Source organism: Triturus cristatus, chromosome 1_1, assembly GCF_964204655.1.
Source record: "Triturus cristatus chromosome 1_1, aTriCri1.1, whole genome shotgun sequence".
Lineage (NCBI taxonomy): Eukaryota > Metazoa > Chordata > Amphibia > Caudata > Salamandridae > Triturus > Triturus cristatus.
Window position 1 is genome coordinate 956,588,354 of NC_140579.1, and position 26,935 is coordinate 956,615,288.

The 26,935-nt window shown below is 42.6% G+C and overlaps 1 pseudogene; it reads right to left on the reverse strand.

Moving 5' to 3' along the window:
* The window catches only part of LOC146871375 (butyrophilin subfamily 1 member A1-like), a 525,534-nt pseudogene that overhangs the window by 163,736 nt on the left and 334,863 nt on the right, over positions 1-26,935 (reverse strand).

Here is a 26,935-nt window from a genome sequence, read left to right on the forward strand (position 1 = left end):
TTGTATTCCAGTTTAAAAATATAGTACCAAAAGTCCTTCAATTTTTATTTAGATCTTAAAGAAAGATTTGGAAAGTTTGCAGATGCCTTGTAATTCAGACCTGGTACAGTATATATGACCTATTGGTGGCACGTAAGACAAAAGAAGATTGACACATTTGAACTGTTGAATCATTATGCTGACAATGGTCATAAGGTTTCCCCAACAAAGATGCAGTACTGTAAAAAACGAAGTGATTTATTTTGGTCATCACATTGAAAAAAGAAGCATGGAAAGCCTGAAAAGAACACATTTCAGTAATTCTGAAGATGAATCCTCCTACAACCTACAGGGAAGTGAGGATGTCTCCAGGAATTGTTGGTTACTGTTGTCTCTAAACTTTTCCTTGATTGCAAAGCCTTTAGTAAGGGTAACCCACAGTGATATCAGAGATCCGGTATCACCTTATGAGGAATGTTTAGAAGCCTTCCGAGTATTGGGGGGGAAAATTGTATAATGCACCCGTCCTCGGAATGCCTAATTACAATATGGATTTATTCCTCTACTGCAATGAGAGAGTCTATGTGCTCTTTCGGTTCTCACTCAGAAACAAGGTGGAGTCATGAAGCCAGTGGCCTATCTATCCACTGTGTTCGATCCAGTAGCTGTAAGACTTCCTGGTTGTCTGAAAGCAGTTGCAGCAGTTTGCTTTGTAATTGAGAAAAATTAAGGTATGGTAATGGGAAATACCTTGATTGAGTTTGTTCCACATTCTGTTGAGATTTTGCTGACCCATGATTGAGCATATGACAAAACAGTAGTTTGACCTAGTATGAACAAGTCATACTGGCAGCTGAGAATATCGCATTCAAAAGGTGTCATTTTCTAGATTCTGCAATGCTGCCTCCTGTTCATACAATAATGCAGCCAGAGATAGGAGAGGTGATGATGATGATGATGAACGAAAGCATGGTTGCATAAGTGTCACAGAGTTATGTACCAAGCCAGAACCAGATATTAAAGAAATTCAACATGAAATGGCTGATTTGATTTTTTTTATAGTTGTTTCTTGCTTAAGAGACTATTATAGAAAACAGAGTTGCCTATACAGCATGCTCTATTTCTGACATGATTAAAGCATCATACCTGTCAAATGTATCTTGCATCAAAAGAACAAATTCAAATCCAAGAGACAGAACAAACTGAAGCAAGTGAGAGTTCTGTTGAAAATGCAGAATATGTAAATTGTTTCTTATAAAGCCCAATTTGGACTTCCTTGTGAATTGAAAGAACTCCAGCAGTGTCATCTTAAGGATGTTGGGGTATGTCTGCAGGACAAGTTTTGGGACCTAGGTGTGGTAAACATGTGAACTTTTTTACACTTTCCATGAATACTTAAGCCCGTATGATGCCAAACAATTATACGTACCATGTTAATCTTTAACAAGGTCATAGATAAACAGTTGAAATCTGTCTTATCTGGAACCCTAAATAACCTTAAAATGACACTTGGCAGAGAAAAGTGGTCAGAAGAAGAGGTAAGGGGAGAGGTTTACATAGAAGAAAAGAATAGAATGGGATAAAATGGAGACAATGTTCATTTCCAAGGGGGTAATTGTTCTGGAGATGTCATGGCATGTGAGGGTATAAGAAAAACTATTATCAAGGATAATGGTGTTCAGTTTGTATGAAATTAAATAAAATGTACAAATGAAAGGGGGCTGAGCTTACACCACTACTGGGCTGCCAGTGTGCTGATGTTGCCTGCTACTGCATCTGTTCTTGTTTTTTTCACAGACCCAGCTACACCTGTATGTCGCACATCCCCCGTACCTTCGGAGGCTGCCTTAACATCTTAGCATCTTATATGCCAGACAAGCTTCTTTTCTACATTTTCCTGTTGGGTCTTCACTTTGTTGTTCCCCCATTGAGGCTTGTGCAAAAGGTAACCTGAACGCTTGAGCCGTTTGGTTATATCGCAAGGAGAGCCTGGGTCTGATGTGACCTTTAGCCTGTTCAAACCTACTAGGTTCAACCACTCCAGTGACAAAAAGGTGCTTCACAACAGCAGTTAACTGGTCCTTTTAGGACAATTAGCGGCAAGCTGGTGAAGTAGCTACTTTTACATCTCCATTGCGGGCTACAATGCACGCTCTTCTGTTGCTGGGTCACTGTTTGTGGGGATTCAAGGTACAAGATGCCTGTGCCTGTGCTGCCATAGAGGAGGGAAAAGGACTCCCTGGCTTCATTCGCATAGTGCTTCAAAGAGCTGCCTTCTGACCCCTGGGACGCTTATCTATTGTTGAACAATTGTACGTGGGAACTCCAAGTCCCAGATTTTGAATAAGTACCCTTTTTCACACACTGACCTTTCTGCATGTGGAACTTTATCGGCCAACCCCACCATCTCCACTCTCCGTACCACCAGGTCTTTTGATCTCAAAGTTCCCTTAGACCTGGTAACTGTATGCACTTAGTCGGGTTGGAATTAATTGAATCTCCCAAGAGGTGGCCTGGTACCCTAGGCGCTGTCAGTCAAGACTACAGGGAATTATGACATTTTAACCTCTAACCCATTGCTGCAAGTATTACTAGACTCCCTTTCATTAATTTGCGTTACCGTACTGTTTTATTCTCTTGTGGGAAAAGTCATTGTTTCAGTCTCTTGCATAGGTAGACTGTTTCCTCCCATCTGAAGAGTATGCATTTTTCCCCGGGGATGTTGTGAATGATGAGAGTTAGGTGGAGGGGACAAAGAAGCTAAAGTAGCACTGGTGTACTCAGTAGGAGGGGATCTCACTTATAGCTGGTGTGTTACGTGGGGTGTGGGCTTCAACTGGAGACAGGAGAGACCTGCAGGGAGGGTGGATGGTTCGATTACTTTCCTAACCGGTACAACTATCTTCCAATTTGCATTTGGGACCCTGTGTTATTGTCTCCAATAAAATGGGCAAAAGGAAAGCCATGGAAAGACCCCACCATTGTCATGCCTCCACCAAAGAACACCTCTATAGATAGGATACTTTGCAGGGCCGTGAGGGTTATCAGCACGGGGACTGAATTCACTGAACAGTGATTGTCCTTAAAATCTGGGGCATCTCCAGGCCTGGACCCAGTAGTAGCCACATCACCCACAAACTCATCAGAGTGCATGACAATACAGCAAAGTCTCAAACCAAGCAAATCGGCTACTGATTGTGTACTTGCTTGCAGGTCTGTTATTAATGGAGCCAACAAACTCTGAGGGAGAGCTAAGGGGAAAAGACAGGCTGCTGGACACTCAAGCAAGGTTACTAGGTCTATCTCTTATAGTCCCACGCAGCATGGTAAGGATACATCTAGCGTACCACCAAAGGATTCTTTAGAGGGTGTTCTTTTGTCCACACCAGTATGAATCAAGCAAGTTATTGAGGACTGCATGCGTAAAGTTAGTGAGCTCCTTCGAGGTTAAGTTCACTCCCTTTGTGTTCGGTTGGAAGCCATGGAGAACAAGCTGACATTCATTTAGACAGGCACAGGTCCATACTACACTAGCAAATCTCACATATCCTAGGAACTCTTGGGTCATCTAGGTGGGGAAAATTGAGGAGAGACCCTCTATTAGAAGTCAAGGACTTCCCACAAGCACATTGCCCCCAGAGAAAAGATAAGTACCAGATTCTCAGACTCACGGACGGTCTGGTACAGAGCAACCATTACCATTTCCATCTTTGCATTTGAGAAAACCACTATGCAATAAGCACAGAAACACTCCCAGGGGGTTATCCCCGGTTGCCAATCCCGGCAACAGTGGACCATTGGAAAGTCCAAAGAAACTTAGAGTGAATCGTCCACAGGTATCTTGCCCATATGTAGTAGTTATAACTAAATGCCTGCAGCTTCGTGAATGACAGAGCGAGCTATATGAAGTTATTTAACAAAAACTTGAGCTTGCTTGCGCGCCACTGAGGCCTCCCTATATCCGAGCCTAGCAATATACTATTCATCAGAAGGGTAGCCTTAATTGGGCCAGTAGGGTGGACCAAGGCAAAGACTGAATTATAATATCATAACCTTTAGATTTTCTTTGCTGGTCCAAAAGGTGTTATTAGGATGTGCAGATAAATACCCACCAGTTAGGAGCTCCATTGAGCCGTTGTCATTAGGCTATTTTTTATAGGCCACCCGTTCACCAATGCTCCCTCTATCATCAACAGCTTCAGAGGCTAGATGCATTTCCAGCCTTTGCTCTCCCAATGCAAATGGGTTCTGGTGATATCCGCTCAAGTCCAATCTACAACCGCTATGATATTCTAGCAGATGTAGACTGACTCGCTAACTGCACATGGCAGCCAGGGAACAATATTAACACAGTAGGGAGTGTCAACCTTGGCAGTGTTTCATGCAGTCCAGAGAAGGGCAATGTCCTGCATAACTCGGTGACGACCCAACTGAAGCAAAGTTCTCATGTCAAAGAAATACTGTCACCTCAACTACCCAAAGTTGTTGGGTCCCACTGCCATGTTTTGTTTACCAAGTTCAAAGGAGAGGAAAGTTGGACCAATCAAGTTGAAGCCCACAAAATGCTTGCTTATCAAATACAGATCGGCCACGAAACATGCTATGGAACTGGCAGAAACGATCCTGGCCCATGACATTGACATTGCGTTCATCACTGAAACATGGATGAACGAAAGCTCCCTCCCAGTCATGGACATGCTGACACCTCCGGGCTTCCAAATTATCAACAAGGACAGGAAAAACCAACAAGGAGGGGGCTTCGCAATCATCCATAAAAGCAACATCTCAGTATCAGAAACTGACGCCCTCAATTACAACTCATTTGAATCTCTAACTGCCTCGACGTGCGGCAGCAAATCACTACTATGCCATCTCCTCTATCATCCCCCTGGGAAAGTCACCACTTTCGGAGAACACCTCTCTGATCTGATAGCACACTGTGCACTTCAAGACTCTACCAATATGATTCTAGGTGACCTCAACTTACACTGGAACGAGGATAATAACCCAATGATACAAACCTTGAACGATCTTCTACATAACAATAATCTAATCCAACACTGCACAGAAAAAAACCAACAACAGAGGAAAAATACTTGATGCCATTATTGCCCAAGCACACACAATTTCGATCGACCACATCCTCCCTGTAGACTGGTCCAACCACCACATCATCCTATTCCACACAAACCCAACGACTCAGTGCCCGCCCCGCACACAGGAACACACCCACTGGATGAGAAATCTAAACCAAATCCCCCTTATTGACCTGGAGATAAGGGTAAGCATGCTCCTCCCCATCTCCACTGACAAACTCTCCACAACTGAACTCACCTCCCATTACAACACTACTATGACCACCATCTTAGACCAACTAGTCCACTGCAAACAAAAAAGGGTCAGGAACACCCCATCCAGATCATGGTTCAACATAGGCATAAACTCCGAAAGAAGAGAACTAAGAGCTGCTGAAAGACTCTGGCGGAAAAACCCGTCCACAATCAATCTCAATCGACTCAAATCAGTACGCAGGAAGTACAACAAACACATCAAGGATGAAATCACTAAGATTGAACTCTCTCTGGGCGACATCCCCCCCTGCAGCAGCCCAATCGCAGGGACAGAAGTCACTACACACAAGCTCCACCCAAACAACTGGAAATCCTTCAACACCATCACTGCAGTTGAGATCGAAAAAAATGATTTCTTGCTCCACTCCCTCATCTCATATCTCGGACCCCATTCCTGCCAAACTAGTCAAAAAGCTGAATGCCACTCTAGCCCCGATCTGGACCACGATTATAAATAGCTCCCTGAGAACCGCAGTCATGCCGGACTGACTCAAAATCGGCCAAGTCACACCACTCTTACAAAAAACAGGGATCGGACACCAATGATCTGAACAACTTCAGACCCGTCTCCAACCTCCCCCTACTAGCAAAAACCCTGGAAAGATGTGTCCTCCTTCAACCTACCGAACACATGAACTGCAACAACCTTCTTGACTCTCACCAATCGGGCTTCAGAAAAGGTTGCAGCACAGAGACAGCGATCGTAAATGTCATATATGACATCCACAAGTCCCTCGACAAGGATCAATGCTGTCTGCTCGTACTCTTGGACCTATCAGCAGCCTTCGACACGGTTGACCACAATCTACTCGTCAAGGCACGAAAGGGTAGGAGCAGATGAGGTGGTCCTAAAATGGTTCAAATAATTTCTTTAGAACCGCACACAAAGAATAAAAATCAAGAACGTCTTGTCTGACTCACACTCCGTCAGCAGAGGTGTACCGCAAGGATCAGTTCTCTCTCTGCAACTCTTTAACATCTACATAGAGCCCCTCACCTCCATCCTCAAAAAAGAAAACATCCCCTTCCACCTATATGCAGACGACACCCAGATTTATCTCGAAACCTCCTCTTTGGAAGAGATTCAAAAACTAAACCACACTCTAGGGGAAGTCCAACACTGGCTAACACTCAACCACTTGAAACTGAACCAGGACAAGACAGAAATCCTGCTCATCTCTAATTAGGAGCAAAACCCCCTAGTCACAGACTGGATAAAGGCAATCGATGCTCTCAACTGCAACCTCACCCTTACCGACTCAGTTAAATCATTGGGAATCACGCTGGATCCAAAATTGAACATGACCAAACACATTAAGAATTTCGCCAAGAGCGCATTCTTCAACCTTAAACTGCTCAACAAAATAAAACCATTCATCCCTCCCAGTGATTCTCAAACAAGCCACTCAATCCCTGGTACTATCCAGACTGGACTATGGAAATGCAACCCTCACAGGAACAGCAAAATCCCACTTAGCCCCTCTGAGAGTAACTCTTAATGCAACAGTCAGAATGGTCACCGGAGTGAAGAAATTTGAACATATTTTGCCGGCACTCAGAGATTTAAAATGGCTCCCTATCGAAATGCGTGCCAACTTCAGAACTGCCTGCCTCACGCACAAAGCCCTGCACACTGGGAAACCCACCTACCTGGCCGCCAAACTAAAAAAAAAACGGCCAGACAAGGAACCTCAGGAGCTCCAGCACCTTACTCCTCATCCCCCCAAAAACCCGCAAACAAAAAACCTCCTCTCGATCCTTCTCCGGAAATGCTCCTAGAATCTGGAACTCCATCCCAGTCCATATCAGGACTAGCCCCTCCTTTGTTAAATTCAAGAGACAGTTCAAAGATCTCCTCCTCAATCGTTCCCTGCCGAATGGATAGCTGCCGCTTGATTGCAGACTCTTGCCCTTCACAGCATGCAGCCACCTCAAGACTAAGAACTCTTAGTCCTGGTCCACCCCTCCCCCATAATAACAGTCTCCCCAGAGTCACTTGGTATATCTCTCCTTTACTCTGAAACCCTCTGCTTTCAAGGCTGCTTTCTGATTTGAGACTTTCGACTTGCAGCGAGTCAATATGTACACTATTGTTACATTTTTGTATTGTGTTTCCCATCACCTTTGTTGTAAAGTGCTCCGATACCTTCTGGTCTGGCTAGCTCTATATAAAACTCCCAAATAAATAAATAAATCACTTGAGAAACCTCCCGCAAACTAGGATTACCATAAGGAATGTAATGCATGCCACTTTCACTGCAGGGCCTGATAACTTGGGCACTGGTTTAGATGCATCAGTGTTGGGTCAATCTAGATCAAGCTCCTGCGACACCAATTTAACGTTATCCGAAATACTTTGTTCATATGTCATCGCCAATTAATGAATTGTACAGGATAGTCCTCCCTGGGGAAATCCGGTAAACCAGGTTCACTTCCTGCAACATAGCTGGTCTGGCGTCCAAACCAGATATCCCAGAATGGTGTTTATTCACAGAGCAACATGAATTTTGCCTTTTTCAAGAGACCCGATCTTTGCTTCGTGCAGATTACATGAATTTTTATAAGGCAGCCACATCCTCAGGGTGGGGTGGGCCCTTTAGGGGTCTAACGATTTGATCTAAAACCACTATCTCTGGCTTGCGGAGAGAGATCAATGTGGATCTGCCAGATATATTGTTTTTTAGCTTGACTACTTCTACGGATGTAATGTACTACATTTACTGTGTATACTGTAGACCCATGGGGAATACATTCTCCATCGTTTTAGACCAACTGAATGGGCATTTTGCTACACTTCCAGCCAAAGCAAGCAAAATTGTGGGAGGTGATCTCAACTACCAATATGAACCGCTCAGTGCGGTTAGTCAGGCCCTAACGGCTGATGAGGAAATCATCTGGTCTATACTGGAGCTAGAAATCCCCTCAATTAAGAAATGGTCTCCCATAGCAATCCAGATCATATCAATGCCTTTACTTTAAACCAGGGACTTTGTGCGTGTAATGGCAGAACAACCTCTGACAAATTAAGTAATCACACATTTAATAGGACAAACCATACTAGCCTAATTGACTATGTAATGCTGGATGTTAAATTATGGCCATACCTGATCGACGTACCATAACCCAAAAAACGCTGGCCATCAGGCCCTCCGGGTGAATCACCCAAAGTATATGGCCCAGTGCATTGTGGGAAACGTAGTCCTGGCCTCCAGAAAATTGCAGGTGGCTACTGTTTTCCCTCAGACCTCTGGATGTCGAAATAACTTTCTGCTGAGCTTATCGCTGCCAAGGCTTGTTGGTCGTCAGTCCTGGAACCACCATGTTTACTCCAGGCTGCACCTTGAGGGAACTCTGCAAAACCTTCACCCAACGTCAGCAGTGGCTTTGTTGCCCACCTCTTGCACCTGTTTCCCCACCAGAACTGTGTAAGAGATAACATCAGCTCCCCCATGTCTCCCGCTTCAGCATCAAGGACAGCTATGACAATTCTGCACCCAGGCTTCTTGAGCCAGCTAAAATCGAACTGACTGTCATGGCTCAGTCCTGCAACTCGCATCACCTTTACCCTACTTAGATTCCATGCAACGCGACCTGCACGTGATCAATTGTCACTAGTGCTTTTTACCAATGATGTTTTGCTGTACTGTTTTGCACCAATTTAATTTTCCATCTAACATCCATAACTCCGGTTACATTTAATCGGTAGATTTTTTTTTGGTGTCTAAATTTATATACAAAATCTGCTTTAGTGTCAATTATTTATCATCCATGTTGGTACTCTGAAATACTTGTACCACAAAAAGAAACCCTTGGATTTATAGGATGTGCTATTATAGCAGGAGACCTAACCATAATGGAGTTTCCCTTTTTAAGGATGAATTTCCCCACCCACCGTAGGTGACATGCTTCATCATTGGAATCTCCTCAGACCATAATGCCTAGTCACGGAACAGGTTACAACCCCCTCTCTGAGAACGAGCAGCTTAGGGATGTTTTTTGAAAGAGCGGTATATTAAATACCAACAAGGTGAGGTAGCAGAGCAAAGTGAAAGTGATGGTGAAAACTAGCTACAGGGCCCGCAAATACCTTTATTGGTGCGTCCTAGGGAAGGATTAATAACAGGGCACTATAGGGGAAATTAAGCCCACTTTAAGTGTCAGACAAGCATTTGCAATGCAATAGGTCTCGCATTTATAAGAGTTTGAGCTATTGGCATTGTAAAATTACAATGCCTTTTATTTATGTTTTGGTTTTAAAACACATAAAAGGCATTGTCATTTACAATGTCAGTAGCATAAACTCGCATAAAAGCAGTGTGTGGAGTGCAGCAGTGTGCGGCGTGCAGCAGTGTGAGGCGTGCAGCAGTGTACGGCATGCAGCAGTGTGCGGCGTGCAGCAGTGTGCGGCGTGCAGCAGTGTTTCGTGTAGCAGTGTGAGGCATGCAGCACTGTGACGCGCAGCGGTGTGCAGCAGTGTGCGGCGTGCAGCAGTGTGCTGCGTGCAGCAGTGTGCGGCGTGCAGCAGTGTTTCGTGTAGCAGTGTGAGGCATGCAGCACTGTGGCATGCAGCAGTGTGCGGCGTGCAGCAGTGTTGTGCAGCATGCAGCAGTGAGTAATGCAGCAGTGTGTGGCGTGCAGCAGTGTGCCGGTTGCATCAGTGTGTGCCATGCAGCAGTGTGTTGCGTGCAGCAATGTTTCGTGTAGCAGTGTGTGGCATGCAGCAGTGTGCGGCGTGCAGCCATAGCCAATAGGTCTCGCTTTTGGGACCTTATAAGTATTTAGTTATGCAGCACAATATCCTTGGTGCAACAACATCAACTGTTGCATGGCTGAACACTTATAAGGTTCCAAAAGCGAGACCTATTGGCTATGCCAATGCTTGTATTTTATTGTTTCAAATGATCATTCAGCACCCCGGCTACTGCTATTGGAAGGCCTGCAGGGGGCCTTGGCCAGCGGACACAGGCGGGAGAGAAGAGCAGGCCATGCCAGGTGTGAATGCAGCTTATCCTTGGCTGTGTTGCTATCTAAAAGGCGTGCAGCGGAGCACTCGCCCAACACTTCATACAGGGGGCGGGGGGGTATCAGTCTTAGTGAAACGTTCCATGGGAGGTTATCTTGAGTCCTTCAGAGGGTGAGCTGGGGCATGCGTCTTTTATCCTTTTACAGTACCTCACCTCTTGATGGTGAGTGCACACCCAGCTGGCACGTTCGTGTTATAGCCACTCAGTTATTTGCCAATGAAAAAAGAAATTCGCTTCAAATACAATTATTGTAACGCGTATTCAATCCGTTTTCGGAAATTGGAAAACATCTCTATAACAAACACCAAAGCTCAGTGTTTTTGTGCAATAGCCATTTGGATTTCATTTAGCTGTCCCTGAAAACAGTAAGGGCGTTGTTGTCGATTGGGCCTGGGTTTATTTCAAAATGAGTATTGGACTTGGTTCTTATGTCAAACACACAAAAAAAAAGCAACAGAAAAACGCAAACGCCTGCTGTCAGCGTATGAATTTCCTTTGTGAACTAATTCTTCTTGGAGTTTGAATGAGAAATGGAATCAAGCCAAGTGATCCATCGATGTAATCAAGATAAAAATGGAAGTCCTCCCTCTATTACTTTTCCGACATATGCACATAACATATACAAATGCGCACTTAATGGACACAACGCATAACTATCTTAGAATGCAATCAAACAAGAAAGTCCATAACATAAATCCCTCTTAGTTGGTACAATCTAAATACATATGTAGTATGATATATGCGGGCAGCCCTTTGAAGAAGCTACATGACGGTTATTTTGAAAAAGCGACAGCACCTTTAAATGTACTTACTTGATAGAATGCCATCAAAACAAAGTGTTGGTAAGATAGCCTCGCCCCACCCCTTCTCATACCTCTAAATTATCCAGAGGACATTAGTAGTAGTAGGTAGTAAAGCCTACGCGACTGAATGACACGTTTAGCACAACTGAGAACTGCTGCTTGAATAGAGAATGCTGTGCAAAATATTCTCTTTATAATAGCATCCTGCTCCTTTAGACACGCGTTGTCTTCTTTGCAGTGGGGATTTTTGCACAGGCAGGATTCCGAGTGCTATCAATAAGCCATCTTCTTATGTTGACTTCTGCCCTTGTTTCTAGTTACAGTCACATGGAGCAGCTGATAGCTTCACATTCCCGTCACCCCACCCCAGAGATGAAGGCTGGCTACAGTTTTATGGCAGGCTGCCCTTCCTGCCCGAGCGGGGTGTGGACTGTGGAGGCCATAAACGCAGCTTGGAGTCTGGTTTGATCTCCTGGAAGCGCTTGTCTGTTTGCTCAAATGTTGTAAATTCCAGAAATGTGCTTTCACAATGGCTGTGAATTTCCAAAGGGCACATCAAGAGGACAAGAAAAAAATATATATATTAATTTGGATATTCCAGTCCCTAACCCCATACTTAAACATCGGTCTGTACATTGCCCAGTGTAAATCCTCAATGGAACGTTGAAGCTAAAATGAACGGACCAATCAAAAAAATGTTATTGCAAAATACATTCTTGTGCTTAAGGTTCTTCAACGTCCAAAGGTTTTTGTGAGTACTACAATGAATAGTTATCTCAAATTTACGTAACATTGAGAAGTAATATGTTATGCATCTCACAAAGCCAGCCTCACCCATTCACACAGTGCTACTGTTTCTTAAAAGATGGATAAGGAAGTCCCTTGCACTGACAAATTTAAGACTGAACAATATGGTCGTTTTGCTGTTGACAACAAGTTAGTTTCTTTGCATAGTTTGAAATAAAACGGGAAAGAAAAATTACATATTAGGACAGGTCACCAAATATATCCTGTATTTCGGAAAGATGATTTCTGCACTTAACATCGCTACACTAGTGTTATTGTATGCCAAAGTGGAAAGCATAGGCCCAAACAAATCTATGTGCCTCCCCCATACATCTTCATTACAGTTAAAAACATCTAGGAAAGAGTCTCTCGGTCCAATCGGCCACTTCACACCTCGTGCACACACTAGGCATTGCAGCAAGTTCCCCGTGTGTTTACACCACCATAAAAGATGCTCAGGGGACCAGTCACCTTTCCCAAGTCTGATGTGTACATAGTGGCATGAATTCTGTCGCTTGATCCAAGAAGGATTTCTACAGTACTGCGAAGTACTGTTGAGGCAGACACTGCAACTTTCATAAAGGCCTCTGTACCGTCTTCTGGATTTTGAATGCCATGCGCGAGAAGACTTACTTTTCTTCAGTTCCCTCTTTGAAAGAGGCCACTTTCTCCTGCAGAAAACTAGAAGTCGTCCAGGTTACGATTTGCTTTCAAAACCAGACAATGAAATCGTATTTTGGGGAAATGAAACCACTGCATGGGATCCTCACCCCTGACTCGTGGGGGTACAGCAGTATTTGCAAATATGTGGTATAACAGTAACACTGAGACCACATCTTGAGCTGTTGAGCCCCCAGGTTTATGCACTCTAGTGTCGTGTTCTGACGAATGCTTGCTGGTAGCAAGACTTCTTTCTTCACTGCCTGTCCACCGCAGTCCTCGCGGGTGAGATCAAAGCATGTCCAGGGCCCACAAAAGGCAATCTTGCACCTTTCTTCGGTAGCCTAAATGTCCCTTATCTCTAAATGCCCTAGGCATGTTTTTGTGTGTTTTGACCCAGTGTTTTGATTGCTCAACTACAGTGTACTTTTTGTGGTTTGAGTAATGGCAGCTGCAGTCCGAAATGCACGCAGGATCCTAATCAAAAGCAATTTCACATGGATCAAATTACAATTGTAAGCAGTTGCCTGCCGTTTAGCGATGACAACTACCTGTACTTACTATTTTGTCTCGCGGAAGATGGAAAACATTACTTGCACAGTGTTGGTATAGTGGGAACTGGGCCTTATAGATTGCCCATGATCTATTAGAACTCCAGTCCTACCACTCTTGCACTCTTGCACCACCCACAATACCTTTGTGTGAAGAATACTCTCTCAGACGCTTGCACTCCCTCAAACTGCTGAGGATGGGCGATCTACTCCGAATGGAGAATTCATTTCACTTTCCCAATTTGTAGTGGGGGAGGGATACATACCACTAGAGATATGCTATTACAGATTGCATTTGGCATAGAATGAAGGTTTGCCTACCTTTCCAGGTGAACTTCCACAATTTGAAGCCATTGCATTACTTTGAGAATTTGCATCCACTAAAGGCCTCGTGAAAAGGCTATATTCCTGCATGCAATCTGAAATGCCCACCCATAACAGTCCTCAGCCTGTGACAAACTGAACAATGACCTTTGTCAATCCATACCGAGGGAGGATTGGTCCTTCTATTGTGCTCAGCCCGAAGCCCCAACACCCAATACTCGATTGAGGAGAATTCATTTTAAGTTCCTCTATAGGATCCGTCTCACCCCTCCCAGCCCGATAAAGAGTAAACTTAGGACTGATTCTTGCTGCTACTGGTGTCTCACCATAGGCTGGCTTCCTGTACTTAGAATGAACTTGTCCCCCTACCAATCAACCACTTCCGGTGGAAAGTGTTTGATACGTTTTTAAAAAAATGGTGGAACACTGTTCCACTAGACCCTGGAATCGGTGTACTGGGCCTGTCAGCCAAGTTCCTGCTGCAGAGCGGGGATTCACGGCCCTGGCCATTTCACTGGCTAAGAGTCGGACGGCAGGTCACTGGGGGCGCTGTTGCGCCCCCACTCCGAGAATACATTGCTGAATTATGTGGTTTACCCTCAAGAAAAGTTCAAAATGTACACTAAAACACCGCCCTCCGATTCACGTTCACTTTGGTCTCTTTAGACTGTACCAGCATATGCAGTCGGAATATTTTGTTTATTATACTGCTGGCAAAACATCACACGGCAACAGAGCACCTTACAGAAGATGGAGGCAAACACGGTCAACACCAAAGCAAAATTAAGAATTGAGACACCAAAAAGAAACAAACGGATCACTCTTAATGCAAATAAAACTATCGCTGCTTGCACGGATACTTGCGCTTGCAGCAAAGATTCAAATCTATTCAAAGTATGTAGGCAAATGTATAGGTGTACCACTTGTTCCCTCCACATTTAGACGAAAGTAGGGCTTACCGCAATGGCACTATTTAAAAAAAACTCGGAAAAAGAAAATGTTTGATCAAAAAACTTCCGATTCCAAGGTCCTCAAGTTGCACACAGTTTTCCGCAGCATGTGCATCAACTCACTGAGCCACAACATTACAACCTTGTGTTTGTTTCCAATCCACGGTGAAACGGAAGGCTGGAAGTGTGGAAAGCTGCTAAATCTGAAGAGGGCGGGGAAAGAAAGGACAGAAGGAAGGAAATAATAAATACTGCCTCAGCGCTGCACCTGTAGGCCTGTGTTTTGAATGGCACATTTAAACATGGCAACTGAAACAAAGCACAACAAAAACAAAATACATCGTGTGAAACTAGAGGACGAATGCAGTCATCGCAAAGTGACACCAAAGGAGATCGCCCGAGGTTAAGAATACACTCGTCTCCTTTCACGGAAGGGGTGGGCTAGTTCGAAGCCAGGCGTGCTCGAGAAGCAATTAACAGCGAAAAGGGAAGTGAAGGGAGGCGGATGGGCGGGGGCGCAGCGGATGAGGGCCCAGGAGAGAGACACTAAATCTGTCACGGTAAATAAAGGTGCAGCGCTACCAAACTCTGCTTCTGGAGTCCGGCACCGCAGGCGCCCGGCCTGCCAGCAGCAGGGTGCTTAAATCAGGCACTGACTGCAGGACACGAGGCCATGCAAAGGTGCTGCTCGGAACCTCCGATGGCCGATTACATGGGTCATCATCGGCCCCTCAAGGAACGGTGAACCCACAGACTCGGACAGCCCAAAGGAGCGGATAATCAAGGCATACACCGTATACAAGAACAGGGATTTACGAGGCGATTCTGGGGCTGTAAATGAAACGTCCCGGAAATCCCTCATTCCCTAGGAGGCCCTCAGGGTCCGAATTGTGATGCCATGGCTTCCGATCACTGGAATCAACCTGTTGGTAAAGGGCAACTCCGGGAGTCGGATTACTGGTCAAAAAAGAAAAAAAGAGAATGTCTCCGTGAGCCTTGTGCTCGGCTGGCGCCTCGGGCATGTTTACTACGGGAACACATGGGAATGCAAAGCCATTAATCAAGCAGGATGGCTCTGTCTCCCTTCACGCCCAGGGAGGAGGGAGATGCGAGCAGAGCATCAAAGGGCTGGGTGAGAAGGGAGGGGGGAATGCAGGGGTCAAAGCAGCGAAAGTGAAAGTAATCGAGCAGAGCATCAAAGGGCTGGGTGAGAAGGGAGGGGGGAATGCAATGAGCAGAGGAGCAGCTGTGCACGTGCATGTGATCGTGCACTCAAAGTTTAGGCCAGCCAAAAGACTGTGGGTAGCACTTTGAAAATCCCACATATAAAATGTCTCTTCGAGCCTTTGGCTCAGCGAGACCTAAAAAAGGTCGACATGTTTCAGCCTGTAGCCCTCAACAGAGGTCTTGTAGCTTTCTTCAGGACCCAATTTTAGTGCTGATGCGCAATGCACTCAAAAACAAATTAAATTATCATATATACAAAATCAAGGGTTTGTTTTTTTGATACATATATTGAACAGGGGAGTCAACCCTTCCAGGTCTCTAAACCTCCTCTGGCCCTCTTTGTGATATACTCTGAAATGCTTTACACATGTTTAGCTAGTAAAGCCCGACTGCTATTTGCCACTCTATCAAGACTGATATAAGGATTTATTACTGTGAATCCAAGGGCCATCTTTGGGGCATTGTGAAAGTATTGCATGTTGAAGCCTTACCAGCATCACAACATAATACTGCACCTTCCTCCTGAGAGGAAGTGGTGTGTAGGCGAGTTTGTGGCTTTGAAAGGCCTGCTTGAACACCTAGCAGGTCAACATGTATAGGGACGAAGCAAATCAAAGCTAAGAAAAATTTGGTTGTTCTTTGTGAGGGTGAGGTATGGAGAATGTCACACTTAGTTAATTGTCAGCATGATGGGAATCCACCAAATGTTTCACCTGAGATTTCATTATCACACTCATTGGCACAAGATTCTAGAGATAAAAATGATCCTCAAATTGGTCAGGCAATTCCAAAATCCACAGTTCTAAAGAAGATGCTTGCATCTCAATGATTATGTAATGTTATAAAAGAATTATACATTCTCATGCTATTTATTCTTTGGTGTATGGCGTTAGAATTGTTGAACTATTATTTTCTTTGTTTCTGTTCCTTTTTGTTTTCTATTTTTTTAATTTGCAGTTGCAGGTTTTATTTTCTTCATTTCGCTAGCTTAGCACGATTTTATTTTTCTTCATGAGGGAGAAGAAGTGTTGTAATCATTGTGTTCAGAGTTCTTCCTGTCCCATGATGCATTGTGTGCAATGTAGTGCCATGCCACCAGTGGAACAACTGGACTGAGGAAGAGTGTTTGTTGATGCTCAAGGGGGCTGTGTTCAATGTGTTGGTGGACAAATAAACTTGAGGAATGTCTTTACTTAGGTTCTGAGAACCTAATACTAACATTATTTGTGTACTCCAGCAATGATCTAGATGGACATAGCCACAAAGAAGCAACATCTGTGCTCTGCAAAACATTCACAGCAAATGGAAGACTTATTGTAAACATAAAATACTTACCTATTTTTTGCTTCAGATGATCTTGGGAAAGAAGAACGAGAATATATAAAAATTGCATATTCTTTCTTTTCACAATTACCGTCAACGTAATGAAAATATAACAAATTACATACTACTGTTGGTAACTTTGCACAGGGAATTAATAACTCTATAGGGACAAGAAAACCAACACTGCTAGACACACAAAGAACATCTTTTTCCTACACTAAAGTGATCCTTCTTTAACACCAACTGGGTTTCCTTTACTTACAAATATTCAGTAAGCTCATCTGTTTTATGAAAATATATGAAGAAATAAATCCTGGTACTTACAATAAAGAGAGGATTTTCCTGCCAATACCAGATGGACAATAGCATACCTTTTGGTTTAACATTTATTTTTCTGCAGATTTACTGTTAGTTGTCAGCAATTTCCCAGGTCTGACTTTGGTTGTGCTTAGATATGTTTATTTGTTGCGTGAAGAGGAACAGTGGAACACCATTAGACCTTGCTTCAGCTGTTTCATTTACCTGGCACTTTTAGTTTACAACTTATAAACGCACAATGGAGTTTAGAATGCCTGGGAGAACCATTGCTTCCCAGTGACACCACTGTCATCCACAGGGAACACATTATCCCAAAAAATAAAACATTACTGCCAGGTACCATCCCTCTCTTCTAAAGAAGGTGTAACTGTTTCTTCCACAAAGTGACTTCAGAACTGATACTCAAGACCTCGCATTCTTACCTCTAGATGGTGGCAACACCCTGATCCATGGCCTGAAGAAATATGATCATATCAACCCATCCTGACAGTACCTCTTTAGCCCCAAAGGCCAGCTCGCACCATCTTCAAAACTAGCTACATCATTTAAAATGCCATCATGGCCAGCGCCTCGCTTATTTTGTAGACAAGCTAACTATGTCTGGTGATTCTCAGGACAGCCACAGCCAGTTTGCAAATAAGTGTGAAAAAGAAACAAGCACCAGCAAAGCCAATAGGTCTCACCAGTAGAAGAGCTATTGGCTTTGTCAATGTTTTTTAACCAAGTTGTACAACAGCACAGCGGCCGTGCAGCATGACTGGAAGTTAGACAAGCATTGGCATAGCCAATAGGTCTCGCTTTTGGGACCTTATAAGTATTTAGTTATGCAGCACAATATCCTAAACACTTATAAGGTCCCAAAAGCAAGACCTATTGGCTATGCTGGATGAGAGATGTGTATAATGTCAGTGCCTAATTTAATGTGTTGGGGGAGAGCTGTATGTCACCATGAGGCACAACAAACAATGTAGCAAAAAACAATCCAAGTGTTCGGGGCCTTAAGTAAATGCTTAAACTAATAATAACAGGGATACAAGAGTCAAATGAAACTGATGAAGAGGGAGGGGGAGAAGTGAGGGGGTAGTGCGAGCTGAGGAGTAAGACAAACAAAAAAGGAAGCTGACGAGAAGGGAGGGGGAGAAGGGAGGGGGTAGTGCAAGCAGAGGAGCCTGATTACAGCAATAGAAGACACAAATGAAGCTGACCAGGAGGGAGGGGGAGAAAGTTTGTTCACTTTGATCATTCGAATGTTCAAGTTGGTATAGTTCTAGCATCGAATTCATGTCATCTACACCCAAATTTACATTTTGAAATGTGCTGGCGTAATTGGTTTCTTGGGTGCCACCGCAAAGAACTTCTTGAGTTTTAAGGACCTGACAAATTTAAATAAATCCACTCTCGTTGTTACATAGTCCATATCAATTTTAGGGCAATAGGAAAGACCCAGTTTTAGTATGTTCTTTTCTTTTTCAGAAAGCGCGATGTCCGTAAGATTGACAATCGTTGTCTCGCTGCTTTTATCTACTTGTTGGTTTTGGGCTTGGACTTCTCTCTGCTGTTTGCAGAGCTTTGAGCCTGTGCGCCTCTCCCTCCTCTGCCTCTTGCTCTTTGTGGTCTGGAATTTGCATGGGGTCTTGGGCGCAGATTGAAGCATCTCTCCTCCCTTAAAAAATCAAACTCATCGATTACTGTTGGGATAGGTGTTCCTCTTGGATTATTCATTCCTTCCTCCACATCGAGTTCTGAACTTGGAATGCTACTCTGCTCAGAATTTTGCAATGGTCCCATTGCGCTGGCAGTATTCATTCTCAGCTTCCTCATACTCTCAAATTTCTTAGCAAATGTATAAATTTGACCCCGGTCATAGTCATATTTATCGTGCAAAAAGAATTGCGCCTTTCTTTCTTTGATAGATGTTTCTAGATTAGTCAGTCGTTCTTTAATTTCTACACATAACCATTCAAATTATACCGTGTTCCTAGAAATAGTGAAAAACCAAAAAGTTGTATAAAATAGAAAATAGGGCCCTTATACAAAAAACAACTTTAATCATCAGCATAAAATATTATTAAATAAAATAATGCTCAGACATACAAGCTGGTACAAATAGACAATTCAATAAACATATAAAACCAGACAAAATGGCGTACACAAACAGAGATTTACATAAAAGTCGGAGTTCCAAGATAACACTGGAACTTCAACACACAAAACAATGTGTCCTCTATAAATTGTGGCCACAGATGCGTCGACGGCGTTTCGACCTTTGTCACAAGTACATGGTCATCATCAGGACAATTAGATAGCTGAGCATCTCACCAGAGAATTTAATCTTTAACCTAATCTAAAGCACAATTTACATCCGTGCTTGCGTATCAGTTGAATTCTAGAATTATATTCATAAGGAATGTGAGCTCTTAAAATTCAGCTTCCATTTGCTTACAAATTCAATAACTTAGTGCAGCATAAATGTAGACATCCTGCTTTAATCTGACAAAAATCCCAATCGTATCTATCTTCAAAATTCGGCAAATTAAGTTGCAGGAATTGATCCAGTAACGTCTGGGAACCCTTTTGAACATAGATACGATTGTGATTTTTGTCAGATTAAAGCAGGATGTCTACATTTATGCTGCACTAAGTTATTGAATTTGTAAGCAAATGGAAGCTGAATTTTAAGAGCTCACATTCCTTATGAATATAATTCTAGAATTCAACTGATACGCAAGCAAGGATTTAAATTGTGCTTTAGATTAGGTTAGACTAGGTGTTGAGCCATAATGAACCAGCGGTCTATCCTGAGCCCTACTTAGGATAATATATGCTGCAACAAGAAGTCCTTGGAGCCCACTGGGGGTAAAAAACAACAACATCCACCATGCCCCTGTGCACTCAGCAACACCCACTCAGGGCGGGACAATATTCAAAAGCATGCTGGGTATCCATGTGACTTTGCTAGCATCCGCCAAGGAAGAAGAGGTTTACTTACCTCGAAACGCGTCGGCAACAGGATTTTAATTTCAGGTGTGACTTTGTTGGCTGGCATACTCAATAAAGCTTCAGCTTTCAACAGCAGTGAGTGCGTCCAGACATGCTTGGGCATTTGGGGTAAAAAATACAAATGCAGCAGCCTTGCCGCGCTGGATTGCACCATCTCGAAACATGAGAGGCCTCGTTGGGAACGATTCCACAACCGTGCTGGCACAGCTGTTGAGCCATAATGAACCAGCGGTCTATCCTGAGCCCTACTTAGGATAATATATGCTGCAACAAGAAGTCCTTGGAGCCCACTGTGGGTAAAAAACAACAACATCCAGCATGCTCCTGTGCACTCAGCAACACCCACTCAGGGCGGGACAATATTCAAAAGCATGCCCAGGAAGAAGAGGTTTACTTACCTCGAAACGCGTCGGCAGCAGGATTTTAATTTCAGGTGTGACTTCGTTGGCTGGCATACTCAATAAAGCTTCAGCTTTCAACAGCAGTGAGTGCGTCCAGACATGCTTGGGCATTTGGGGTAAAAAAAAAAATGAAATATAGGAACACGCTAAAGAAATCAACGGTCAGTAATTTTAGGCAGCGGGGAGAGGAGCCATGGCTTAAAAAGCCCGGCGGAGTTTGCTAAGCAGGCAAACGGTATATTCAGCGTAATAATTATTCAACAAGCGAACGCTTTTAGTTTAACTAATGTGTGATAATGGATACCTTAATCCAGCAACGTGAGGCGACTGCTGACTCTGTATTCAGTGAAAGAAGCACCACAGCGGTAAATCCAAAACCTGGGGTGGACTCAGCAGGGAAGGAGTCAAATGATAATATTCAAGCATTAAAGAAGAAGATCGAGAAATCGCGTCAGAGTGAGATCTCAAAGTGGTGGGAGGTGAAGTCATTAAGCAGGTACCTGGATGTGGGGAGGGTTCCCCGAGGACTGCGAGTGTTGACAGCCCCCGCGTACGAAAATCCAGATCCTGAAATGCTTAAGGAGTGGGCAGCGAACAACGCGCATGCTTCGGAGAGCATGATGAAAATTTTGATTAAATATGCTGTGAAAGACCGGGAAAGAATACTAGCTGAAATTGCTGTGTTGGAAGCGGAATTATTGAAATGCTTGGGAGAGGAGGATGTAAATAAATTTAAGTCCGACCTCAGCATTCGCTTAACCAAATATGAACAATCAATAACAGCACGTAAGGCTACAAAGTTTCACCGGGACAGGCAGGATTATATGCTTGGTCAAATTTACACCTTTGCACGTCGTTTTGACTCCATCCGCAAACAACGTCTTTCAAACGCAACTGCGACAGCATGCAATCCAATTATGAACAACCCGTCTACAAATACCCCAGGTGAAACTTCCGATCTAAGCTCAGTAGCTAGCTCCGATGTAGACTCACTCCCAGATGATGGAGCATCACAACCATTGGCGATGACAAACCCCCCGTCTGTAATTGAAGAATTTGGTTTTTTATACCAGGACCGGACCCAAAACCTACGTCCACCGTTTCAAAATCAAAGAAAAGAAAATTACGCAAACGAAAAAACCGACGGGGCAGGCATGGAACTACGATCAGGGAAGAAGATGCAGTTCCAACGCAAGGGATGGAAGAAATAGCGCCAACGGTTATCAATCTAACGGATCTCATATTATCAGACGAAGAAACAAAAATCCTTTCACTTGGTTTTTCCTTTTGCAAACGTGCCAATTTCAACTACACGCAAACGCGTATTGACTTCTTCAAATTTGTGAGGAAACTCAAGTATTAACCGAAAGGAGATAAAACAAAAGGTCAGTGAAGAACCTGGTAATCTTGATGTTGGGGACATGCAGGTACTATTTGACTGTCAGCAACTTATAATAGAAGGGGTTGGTGAGAGTATGGTGGATGAAATCAGCCAGGCTGATGATCTTTTTTGTCTTGATGTTTTTGACAGTTCTGACACCAAATTTAGACCAAAATCGAATTTCACACCTAATACCCCTAAAGATGCGTTAGATTTGTACTCCGATTTGGTAATTAAAGATTTGAAGGAAATATCCTTAAGCTCTAGCAAAGAATTTTTGAAGAATGAAACAGGTTTTGATAAGAAATACCAATCTGTGAGGGTTAAAATACAAAGTAGACAAGACATAGTAGTGAGACAGGCAGATAAAGGAGGTAATCTGGTATTGTGGTCCCTTGAAGCATATAATTGTGAGGCAGCCTCACAATTGAGAGATAAAGACTGCTATTCATTAGTCCCTCATAGTAATCTAGTTGAAGTTAAACTAAAATATGACAAGGACCTTGCAAGATAGCGAGGAATAGGTTTAATTAATCAAACAGAATATTTGTTTTTGAAAGTGGATAAACCAGTGGTACCTATATTATACTTGATACCAAAAATCCACAAGCACAAGGATAAACATCCTGGATGTCCCATCATTTCCGCCATAGGGAGTCTTTTTGAACCAACCTCCAAATATCTGGATTCATTCTTACAACAGTATGTGAGAGCACTACCAGCATATATTCAAGATTCGAGGGACTTTTTGAATAAAATAGAAAATGTGAGATGGGAAGATTCTTATCTCCTCATAACACTAGACGTCGTGAGCCTTTATACAAGCATTGCCCATGAGGATGGGTTAAGGGCTTTGAGGCACTTCTTAAATTTGAGACCGATCAACCTCTACCAACATACTAATATGTTGTTGGAGATGTGTAGGTTGTGTCTCACTAACAATCATTTTTTATTTGGAGGTGACACCTACAGGCAGCTCAAAGGCACGGCGATGGGCACCTGCTTCGCCCCCAGTTATGCCAATCTACACATGGGCTGGTGGGAGGAGCAGGTGCTCAGAGTTGAGTATATTAGTGAATGGAGAGATCATGTCATCAAATGGATCCGTTTCATTGATGATTTATTCATCATATGGAACGGATCTAGAGAATCAGCTCAAAAGTTCATCGAAAGCATTAACGTAAACAAGCTAAATTTAAAATTCACTGAGGAAATAAGTACGGAGAGAGTAACTTATTTAGATTTAGAGGTGTACATTGCACAGAATTCAATTCAAACTTGTACCTACAGGAAACCAACTGCTGGAAATTCAATTTTGCACGCAGCTAGTTTCCATCCCACTAAACTCAAAATGAGTATCCCTTATGCAGAGAATCTAAGAATGAAAAGAAATTGCAGTGAACCGGCTGCTCTGGGTCAGGCCCAGGGAGCCTTAACCCACAGATTCCTTCAGAGAGGATACAGGATGGACACATTAAATCAGGCAAAATTGAAAGTACAGAATATGGAAAGAAGTGCATTATTAAAACCAGATGCTAAAATAGTGGAACAAAAGAGGAAGCATACTGAGAGTCAAATCCGTATGATTACAGGTTTCAGTGCATACCAGGCTAGGGTGAGAGACAGCCTGAGTAGACATTGGCACCTTGTCAGACAGGACCCCATCCTACAAGGGAAAATCTCAAGATATCCGTTGGTGACTTTCAATCGCGCTAAATCTATGAGAGATGATCTGTTTAAAACTAATTTGGAAACCAAAAAAGGAGGTGGTTGGCTCAAAGTAAGCCCAGGTTTCCATAAATGTTTTAAGTGTAAAGCTTGTAGGCATGGCAAGAACACGCAACAAATAATATCCCCTCTTTTAAATAGCCCCTGGAAACTAAGAAAACCTCTTAATTGTAAAAGTGACTTTGTTGTTTACGTTTTGAAGTGCTCCTGCCCCAAGATGTATGTAGGTAGTACTATCCACATGGTTCATGTGCGTATCCTGCAACATCTTAGGGCAATAAGTAATAATGACAAAAACTATGTAGTTGCTTGTCACATTAATGAAGTTCACAAAGGAAACACGAGTGAACTAGTGTACTTTGCTATTGATCAAGTCCCCAAGGATCAAAGAGGGGGCGACAGAGAAAGTAAATTAAGGAAATTGGAGTCAAAATATATACTCATGTTTAATACGAAAAGTCCTCACGGTATGAATGTTGAAGAAGATCTACATGTACATTTGAAATAGAGGTGTCTTTATCAATTAGTTTTGGTTTTAATTGTCTCTGTTATTTTAACTTATATCAAGTCACAAATGATTGTTCCTTCTATTTGTTTTTATTAGTAAAAATATTGTCATAAGGAGAGTTCTTTGACACTGATAGAACATTGATAAAAAGTTTTTTAAGGATCTTTAACAAGTACTGTATTGCACTAGCACTTTATTGTGATAAGATTGCGGTTTTTGCACATAATGAGGCACTTGCAATTTATTATAGCATTGTTCGCACACAGTCTTGAACTGAATTAAGCACTAGCACTTTATCATCGTAGAATTAGATCCAAGCATCATCTTTGTAAAACTATGTTCTATAAAGACATTATTATATGTCCTTTTCTTCTCTCTTTTACCTTTTTCTATCAACAGCGGATTGAAATGAAATAATCACCGTGGGTTGTCTTAAACAAAAACAATGAAAGACGGATAAGAATTATTCGACAATGATTTTTATAATAACTTGTTGCATGGAATGATAAGGACTATATGTTACCGAACAATGATTTAGAGCATTCTAATTATGTATCAAATAATGTCAAATTTTCTCTGTAATTTAATTTTGTCTAAATGGATGATTCGATTAAATTGTAAATATATGAGATAATATGTATCTTTTTAAATCTAATCCATTTTTGACTAGAGTGAATTAGAATAAATGACGTTAAGAGAATATTTGGCACTATGTCGAGATAACATATCATTGAGGCGCAAATCGGTTGAAAAAACAGTATTAGTCTGTTTACCATGTTTAGTGAGGAACTAATCATGTGACTTTGTGTCTTGGTTTTAAAAGAAACTGATTTGTTCGCATGTGATTGTGTGATCAAGGGAGCTGTCCCGAAACGCGTAACGCGAAGAATAAATACCCAAGCCGGATGGCTGAAAGCATCTCCAGTGTCGGTGTCTGATTTTGATAAGAAGTCGGATTTGGTTGGAATATATATATATATATATATATCAAAGCTCAAAGTACCCTAACGTGTATATATATATATATATATATATATATATATATATATATATATATATATATATATATATATATTATCTACTGGCGGTCGCCAGTAGATAGTTATAGTTAGGACCGTGTTTCCATAGGAAATCCGCAACATTCTATTTGGAATAACTTTGGCGTCGGTTGACGAATCCTCGCGAAATTTTCAAAATAGGTGGGGCGCTCCGCTCCGCTCCTACCCTGAAAGTCTTGAGGGGATTCGTCAAGCGGGGGCTGAGAAAAAAGGGGGGTCCCAAAACGCGTTTTCCCCATGCAATTTTCCATAGGGACCTTTAGTCCAAGGTACAGCCCGAACGGCTGAACAGAATTACTTGAAATTTGGCAGAGAGGTAGTCCTCAGGTCAGGGATGTGCCTTTTGCAGGTCTGGTGTCAATCTGTTCAGTAGTTCCTGAGAAAATCAAAAGTAAAATCATATATATATGTGGGCGGAGCCTAACCACACATCTCATCCTGAGATCTGATTGGCTGTCAGCACTTCATCCAAGAAGTGTTGGCAGCCATCTTGGGACCAATATACATGATAGCACCTCATTAAAAAGCATTGCAGTTAATAGAAGGTTTTAAGACTTTAGTTACATTATGAATCATTTGTTGATGGTACCATACTCATTTTAGGAATTGTGGTATGTTCTAAGGTGATTTCACCATGTGAAAAAGCCTTCTGCTGGGATATCATGATTGAGAGAAAAATATTTTCTCATGCTTTTCCCACAGAGGTTTGGAAGGTGATGTATAAGCTAAACTGAGTGCTTACTTTCTGTAAATTCACATTATCTTTCTCAGTCATGTGAGAATGAAGTCTGAAATTCTCAGTAAAACATGTACATCCAACAAGGGCAGAGACTGTCAGTTGATTCCTTTGTGTTCTACTGCAGCTTCCCAGAGTGTTCCAAAGAACAACTAGAGCGCTAACAGTCCTACTTATGATAAACATATGGCACACCTGAAGCCATCTTGCTTGGATTAAAGTGGTAACTCTTAAAACATTTAATTTAAAAAGGAACAAAATGAGGGGGTTCATTTTTCCATAAAAAGTATGATTAGTGCTGCAGAAAGAAAAATTAGGGCACATTTTGAGTGACTTCTCAAATCCTCTTCTATTTCATTAAAAAACTTCTGACATGCAGACTGAAACATGCACTTTCAATACCAGCAGCAGTTTTCCCTGGTGAGCAGTAGCTTTACTACAGTGATCTAATGAGCAAAAAGAGTGCTAACATTCTGAATTTATGGCAAATGTGTGACACATCTGAATGCCTTTGGAATCAAAGTAAAAAACTGAAAGTATTTCCTACTGAGGAGACTGCAGTAAATGAGGAAATTAGGAAGCTTCATAACAAATAAGTCTGCCAAGATGGCCACCAGAGACAAAAGAGCCCAAATGTAGCCCAAATATCACCCAGGAGTAGCCCAAGTATAGCCCAATGACAGAATGTCCCAGAGTGTTCTTAAAAACAACTAGAGCGCTTACTGTCTTCATAATGACAAAAGTATGGCACACCTGAAGCCATCTTGATTGGAATAAACTGGTAACACTTAAAACATTTAATTTAAAAAGGAACACAATGAGGGGGT